The 8,487-nt window shown below is 37.8% G+C and overlaps 1 non-coding gene across 1 annotated transcript; it reads left to right on the forward strand.

Moving 5' to 3' along the window:
- Positions 1–630: 630 nt before the first annotated feature.
- Positions 631–703, forward strand: Trnar-ucu (transfer RNA arginine (anticodon UCU)). Its single transcript has one exon. It is a non-coding gene; the product is annotated as a tRNA-Arg (tRNA).
- Positions 704–8,487: the final 7,784 nt, after the last annotated feature.

Below are 8,487 nucleotides of genomic sequence, written 5' to 3' on the forward strand. Positions count from 1 at the left end.
TTTCAAAGTCGATTTTTGTTTTTTAATTATGATTTTATATTTGGTTATAAACATCACACTATTTTAAAATAATTCTTTTTCAAACCGATTTCCAGGGTGGAAATCGAAACGTCAAAAAACTTCAAGAACCCATCAAGAAAACAGCTTCATAACCTTAGGTACTAGAAATCTAGAAAAAAAATTAGGAAAGAAAACTAGGACTATAAAATCCAAAAATTATTAATCTGAATTCTCTATATTTTCTAATAAAATAAAATAGACATTATTGTAGAGGTAAGAGATTCGTTACCAAAAAACAGAAATAAAGACTTGTGTTTTATAATGAAAACAGAAGACATCCCTTAAATACTTAAATAAATAATTGCGCCAATTTGGTCATAAATCCCATTGACAAATTAAAAAAAGGAGCTAAATTATAATTTTCAAGTGTACATTATTTTTTTCTTAATTTCACAAAACTTGTGAAATGTGAATTGTTCTACTCCTACCACCAATGTTCAAAATATCTGTGGCAAAAAGTGTATATTGTATCTAATGCCATCCTCTCTTTGTGAATACACACACCAATGTTCAAACAGATATTTAAGATAACGGTGTTTGACTACAGTATAATACAAACTAAGTTAACACGTCCCTGTAGCGCAGCGGATAGCGCGTTGGACTTCTAATCCAAAGGTCGTGGGTTCGATCCCCACCAGGGATGCGCAGGTGGGTCTTTTTTTTTTATTTTTTTTTTGTATTTTCGCAAATTACTGGCTAAACTTTTATAATATTAACTACCATTACTAACCTAGGATACTACCTATAATATAAAAAGAATAGATTTTAATTATCTATTTTTGCTGAACGAAGCTAAGAATCCTGTTTTGAGAAGAAAACTATAAAACCAGTGGCGGATCCAGAATTTTTTTTGGGTAGAGGTCATGGATCTTGCGGGTGATTTACTTACAATTAAATTTAATTCTTGTACAATTAAATTTAATTTAATTCTTGTACCTTTCTCTGATGCAAGGCCACCTAGTCTTACCACACCTAGGATAAGTGGGATTTCGATTATATTTTGGATGGGCCTAATTTTGTTTTGTTTGACAGCTCTCGGTTTTTCTTCTTTTTTTTCTTCTTAAAGTGCCTATCCATTCCGGATGTTGTCGATCATCATGGCTATCTTGACTTTGTTTACCGCAGCGCGGAACAGTTCAGTGGTAGTCATGTTATATCATTTTCGTAAATTTTGAAGCCAGGAAATGCGTCATCTTCCCGGTCCTCTTTTACCATTTAACTTCCCTTGGAGAATCAGTTGGAGAAGGCCGTAACGTTCTTGATTTCTCATTACATGTCCTAGATATTAAATTTTTTTTGTTTTGATGGTTATGAGAATTTCACACTCTTTTCCCATTCTACGCATGACTTCCACATTAGTAATTCGGTTAACCCAGGATATACGTAAGATGCGCCTATAACACCACATTTCGAAAGCTTCGAGCCGATTTATAGATGCAGCAGTTAGTGTCCACCCTTCCATTCCGTAGAGCAGAATTGTGAATATGTAGCATTTCAACAGAAATTTCTTTTTTTAGGATTATTGAATTGATATTTATTTTCGTTTGGGGGGAGGGTCATGACCCCATGGCGCCCCCTCTGGATCCACCACTGGGAAAAACTATGATATGTGTGACGCAAGGATGTGTTGACGCTGACGCACAATCTTATTACAATGCAGTGGTATTCTTTAGGTTTGCTGGCATACAAACTTCTAAAAACTATGGAATTTTTTGGTCTGGAATCCATAGATACAATAATTGAAGATAAATCGAACAAAAACAGGAAGTCTGATAGTGAATAGAGAGATAAGTTGTTTCATTTTAGATTAACAACTTACTTCAAGAACTAGTCATTAATAAAAATTAAGCACCTGAGTGATATGATATGGTTATAAAACTGACGCAAACATCTTATGTAAAATATGATCTTATAATTGAGAAAATCTTATAGATAAGATATGAACTACAACGACTATCATTGGGAGAGTGCAGACAAATCGTATCTATGGTTGACGTAATTATTTTTACAGATGAATATAAAACTATAAAAGTTAGTAATGCAGACAGACCAAAATCTGAAAACATTGGGAAAATATAGAGCCATATAAAATAAAAAGTAGTTTAAGGAGACCTACGCATCGTTTATTCCTACGATGCATGATTACCATGGTTCTTTGTTAAACTAAAATTACACAGGCTATCATTGAATTTATAATCATAAATTAATTTAGTAATCTAAACATATCTTCTTCTTCTTCTTCTTTTTGTATAGACATGATTCTGCCCGTTTTTCCAATGTACCTCCAGTAAGTTATCGTTCCATCATTTTCGTGGTCTTCCCACTGACTGTGTTTCTATTGTCATTCGGCTTATGTGGTCGTTTCATTCTACTCTTCTGTTTCTTATCCAGTTCTTAATGTTTCCACCTTGCATCTCCTTCGTATCTCTGTACTTCTAACTCTGTCCTATACTGACTTACCATCGATTTTTCGAAGGGTTTTCATCTGTACGGTTTCTATGAATAGCATTTTGTTCTCGTCTCTGTGTCAGGTCGTGTTTCTGCTGCGTATTTCATTATTGTTGTGATCACTGCTTTGAAAATTCTGCCTTTCATTTCTTTTCCGATGTTTTATTTCTCCATATTGCTTCATCCAGGCAACCTGTGTTACCTGTGGCTGTATTTGCTCTATTCAGTTCATCTTCCATTTCTGTTTCGAGCGTTCCGTACCTAGATAGTCTGAGTCCTAGATATTTATGCTCCATCACTTGTTCCATTATCTGCCCCTCCTCTATATCTACATCCAAATATAAGATGTACAAATAAATGCTCGTTTCATGGAAACTGTATAAAGTTTTATGGCTGTTAGGAGTAGCATATTCTTTATATGGCTGCTAGGGGTAACTTTCAAGGACTTGATTCAAGACACATTGAGTGTTCATATTAGGTTAAAACATATTTATGTAGGCATGTCATCGTCTTCTTTTGCCCTTTTGACTCCAAAAGGGAGTGTCTCTTTAATATTCATTCACATCGCTGTGGCACTCCTCTTTTTATCTATAAAAAATTCTGCTTCACTAAGGTCTCATTCTACAATTTGACTCCGTTCCAGGGTAGTTTCTGTATTAGATGAATATTCTGACAACCAATATTCTAGGACTGCGGTGTTTAAATCAGTGTTTTGTGTCGGACGAATATCTTGCTAAAGTCTATAATATAGCGGCCATTTAAGAACTATTGCAAAGTAACACAAAAACAAACATTTCATCAAGGAATAATATAATTCATAAACTAACTTTAAAGATACTGGGAAAGGTATACAACATGGTTCAAGAGTAGAGATTGTAATTGCTGGATCCAGCATCCAGCAATCCAGCTGGATCCAGCGCTTTTTTTTTACATGCTGGATCCAGCAAACCGGGCTGGATCCAGCAGCGCGGATCCGCAAACGTGTCAAATTCGAAATAAGTTACTGAATGTCTTCATTAGCCTCTTTATTCAAAGCCGTGAGTCGGTAACTTGCCATTATATCGCGCTAGGAGTAGCTCAGTATGCTGGAAAGTTTCTACAGCCTAAAAGTTTGCACCGATAAAATTCTCTGCTGGCGAGTGGTCAATAATCAATGAGTTGATGGCCACTCTCTAACCGGTAAAACTGGCTGTAGAAGCTCTTTGATAACGGCCAACACAACCATGATATTTGCTTTAGACAAACTAAATAGCCAGGACTCTAGCCTTAATGCCAATCTATCGGAAGCACTACGCAACATAATCGCGGAACAGTATCTCTCTGAAATTAAAGGTACATTAGTGTACTTTGAAACTGCCAGAGATGGCAGTTTATGAGGCCAAAGGAGTGGAAGGCGATCATTTGTCAATGGTCTATGACTATTTGATGACCTTAAAACCGACCAGCACAGAAGCCGGAAGGGCTTTCTCCGCAACCGGCTATATTATGTGCAGTTCTGTGCGAAGTAGGTTAGGCCTATGTTTTTTAAAGTCTCACTTCCAAGAAACTAAATAATTCATGTTTAAAAATTTAGACATTAAAAAATTTAGAATACAGACAAAAAAACATTAAAATCGTGTTTTTATTGTGATTCCACTTTGCTGGATCCGCGCTGGATCCAGCTGGATTCAGGCCAACCTTGCAAAAATCCAGCTGGATTGAAAATGCTGCTTAATTGCAATCCCTATTTAAGAGATTAACGACAACGACACATGGAGAATCAGCAGAATGGACGAAATTAATTAATTAAATGAATGATACGATATTGTATGATTTATAAAAAGTTAAAGACTTTCATGACTGGGACACGTTGATAGAGAAGAAGATACAAAAAGAACAAAGAACATATTACAATGGAATAATACGATAAGAAGACAGAAAAAGGAAAGCCCAGAACCACCTGAAAACTATGAATGTAAGACAATGGAGGAGAAGGGCACAAGAGAAATGTGAATGGAAAGACATAGCCAGATAGGCAAAAACCCACCCAGGGTTGTGATGCCAAAATAAGAAGACGAAGCTAACTTACAGTTTGGGAGTCAAGTATTTTAAGAACCCCAGCCTTGGTATTGTGCTTCTGTCTCTGCAGCAGAGTACTCAGCTCCAGCTTTCAGTTCGTTATGCTCATATTCACTATTATCAATTAGACTACGTATAATAAGAATTGTTTTTCCCTTGATATCAGAAGAAAAATGGTTTCTTTCATAGCAGGGCTGATCAACAATAGATGCAATTTTCATTATAAGGCAGTTGATGGAAAAATACAGTAATAAAGAAACAAACGCTCATATGGTATTCATTGATCTTGAGAAAGCATATGATAGAGTTCCTCAAGAGATTCTGTGGTGGGCACTCAATAAGAAAGGAGTCCCTGGTGAATATGTAAAGATTAAAGATTAATGTATGCTGATGATGTCGTGTTAGTAGGAAATAGTGAAAGAGACTTAGAACAAAAACTGGAACGTTGGAAACAAGTTATTTACGCAATACGAAGAATTTCTGAAGTGCAGATTCCTGGAAGGTGTAGGACACGAAGAGCAAAGAAGATCTGGGGGAGACTATTAGGCAGGAGATGTTGGTAAATGGGATTAGTATTGATATTGTAACAAAATAATTATTGACCTACCCTCGTATACCAGCTCCCGTCTCCGGACAGACGGAACACTATCGATGTTTCGAGATACGCCGATGCAGCGACGATGACGTGCAAGCGGTCACATGGACATAGCTGGAGATATATAGATATTTCTGGAATATCTGTATCGCATATATAAATAGGACATATTTGTAAATAGAGTTAGTCTTAAGCTAAAGTTTGTAAAGTAAACTTGTATAAATAAAAATAAAGTCGTATATAAATTACGAACCGCTAGTTTTATTGTAATTAGAAGTAATTACAGTAAATAACCGCTACAGTGGTGTTAACGGTGTGGAGTGTAAATAAATGAAAAGTGAAAAAAAAGACTTTTGAACTTTATTCGTCGGGAATAATCGGAGTGCGTTAATTGTTCGGTATTCGGAAAGACTTTTGAACTTTATTCGTCGGGAATAATTGAAGTGCGTTGATTGTTCGGTATTCGGAAAGACTTAGACATTTTGAAAAGTACGTGTGTGCCGACCAAAGATGTTGCTACAAGAACTGACCATAAAACAGCTCCGTGAACAATTAGAAGAGTACGAATTAGACAGCAGTGGGTGCAAGATAGTCCTACAAGCACGACTCAAGGATGTCCTCACGAAGAACGGAGATGACCCAGAGACGTTCCACTTCCAGTCAGCAGAGCAAGTAATCTTATCGAAATTAAAAACTGTTTCTGAAACGATCGATGAAACTTCTAGAAAAAACAACGAAAAACTTGAAGAAGTTAGTAGAAAAAGCGACGATAAATTCGAAAATGTTGCTAAAAGATTCGACGAGACTTCTCAAAAGATCGATGAAACTTCTAGACAGAACAACGAGAAATTTGAAAGTGTTTCTCAAAAGATCGATGAGAAATTTGAAAGTGTTTCTCAAGTAATAAAAGACGTTTGTAGACAGACCGACGAGAAATTTGAAGAAGTTTCCAGAACATTCGATAAGATACAGAAAAGTGTAGACGACAATAAAGAAATGCTAGAAGAGAAGATCAAACAACTAGAGAGCATGATAACTGATACAAAAGTACAACCATCAGTTAATGCAGTAGCTTTAGATCTTGTAGTGAAGGATGAAACACCGAGAGACGAAACATCGCATCATATGAGATTTAAATTACCACCATTCGATGGGAAGTCCTCTTGGTCCATATACCTTAGACAATTCGAAGCTATTGCGACCGCCAACCATTGGACCGAACAAGAAAAGGCTGTTTCCTTGACTGCTGCTTTGCGAGGTGATGCTGCAGATATATTAAGATCAATTCCTAAGGGTCAAGAAAAATGTTACCAGACCTTGTTCACTCGTCTAGAAAAACGCTATGGAGATGCCCATCTACAACAAGTATACAAAGCACAACTGCGAAGTAGAAGTCAACGAGCAAGTGAGAATCTGCAAGAATTTGAAGCAGATGTGGCTCGTGTGGTGCGGTTGGCTTATCCAGAGGTGCCAGACAGCGTTTTAGAAGAAATTGCAGTAGATACCTTCGTCAATGGGCTGAAAGATAATGAACTACAGAAAGCTTTACGACTAGCAAGACCGAAAGTTTTAGATGAAGCACTTGTTATTGCATTGGAACACGAAACGGCTAGTCAAACTTCACGAGGCCATAGAGTAAGAACCATTGAAGAAAGTGACGAACACAACGATGAACGTCTGGAGGAAATGATACGGAGAGTATTAAGTAATCAGATGCCAAAGAGACGCGAGCCTAGATGTTGGAATTGTGGAGACGTAGGCCACATTCGTCGTAATTGTAAGAAGATCGTACAGCCGTCGGAAAACTAGAGCGGGTCGACACCAAGGGGCAACTGCCGACCTCGAGAACTAGAGCCCCCATAGTAACTGTCAACCTTACGTCCTCCGGTGGAATCCACAACTTATACATCGAAGGTCGTATCAGTAATAGATGTAGATCATTTTTGGTGGATACAGGTGCAACGAGAACTATCGCACGTCCAGATGTAGTACGAGACCATAATAAATTATCACCTGCAACAGTAAAGCTTAGAACAGCGACTGGTGAGCTAATTAATACATATGGCGAGGCTAATATGTCAGTATCCATTGGCCAGACCACAGTTGAACATCAAGTATTAATTGCCGAGATCTCCGACGAGTTCATATTGGGGATGGACGTACTACGAAAAGTGGGGGCAATATTGGATGTTCAAAATGGAGTTCTCAGGATCAACGGTGAAGAGTTGCCCTTTCACGACGACAAAGAAGATGTCATCCGCTTACTAACTACATGCGACGTAACCATACCCGGTAATAGTGAGAAAATTCTGATGACCATGCTTGATGGACACTGCCGAGAGGGAAGTTTAAGGATGGTCGAAGATGTAGAAAATGTCGAGTTCCTAACGGCGAAAACTTTGGTAAAAGTTCGAGATGTCATCCCTGTAAGAGTTATGAATTTAAGGGAAACTGCTATTAAGTTAAGTAGAGGAGCTTTGATCGGACAGTGTGTTCCCGTGGCTTCAATTTGCTTTATGAATACCAATGAGAAATCATCAAAGTCAAAGTATCCAAAAGACCTTGTCGAGATGATCATTGAAAGATGCCAAGACCTTGACTATGAACGAACGGAAAAAGTAAGGTCTATGCTGATAGAGTATCAAGATGTTTTTGCTATTGATAAGAAGGATAAGGGCAAAACAAGCATAGTAACGCATAAAATAAATACCGGAGACGCTCAGCCAATCAGACAACGGCCTAGACGACTTCCATTTGCGAAAAGAGATGAAGCCGAAGAGATTATCAAGGATATGGACAAACAAGGGGTAATTGAACCATCGAACAGTCCATGGACATCACCAGTAGTTCTGGTAAAGAAGAAAGATGGTTCAACGCGTTTTTGTATCGACTACCGCCAGCTCAATGCGGTAACAAAAAAAGATAGTTATCCTTTGCCCAGAATAGACGATACATTGGATACTCTCTCCGGTTCTCGTTGGTTTTCCACACTCGATTTAAAAAGTGGATATTGGCAAGTAGACATGGAGCCAGCCGATCGGGAGAAAACCGCATTTTCGATAGGATCAGGGCTTTGGCAGTTTACGGCTATGCCGTTTGGTTTATGTAATGCCCCTGCCACATTTGAAAGATTAATGGAGGCAGTTTTAAGAGGTCTAACATGGAAAACATGCCTGGTTTACTTGGATGATGTAATTGTGGTTGGAAGGTCCTTTGATGAACATGCCAAGAATCTAATAGAAGTCTTTCAACGATTGAGGGCAGCGAACTTGAAGTTAAGTCCGAAGAAATGTCACATGTTTCGACGAGAAGTTAAGTATTTGGGA

Source organism: Diabrotica virgifera, chromosome 3 (assembly GCF_917563875.1).
Source record: "Diabrotica virgifera virgifera chromosome 3, PGI_DIABVI_V3a".
Lineage (NCBI taxonomy): Eukaryota > Metazoa > Arthropoda > Insecta > Coleoptera > Chrysomelidae > Diabrotica > Diabrotica virgifera.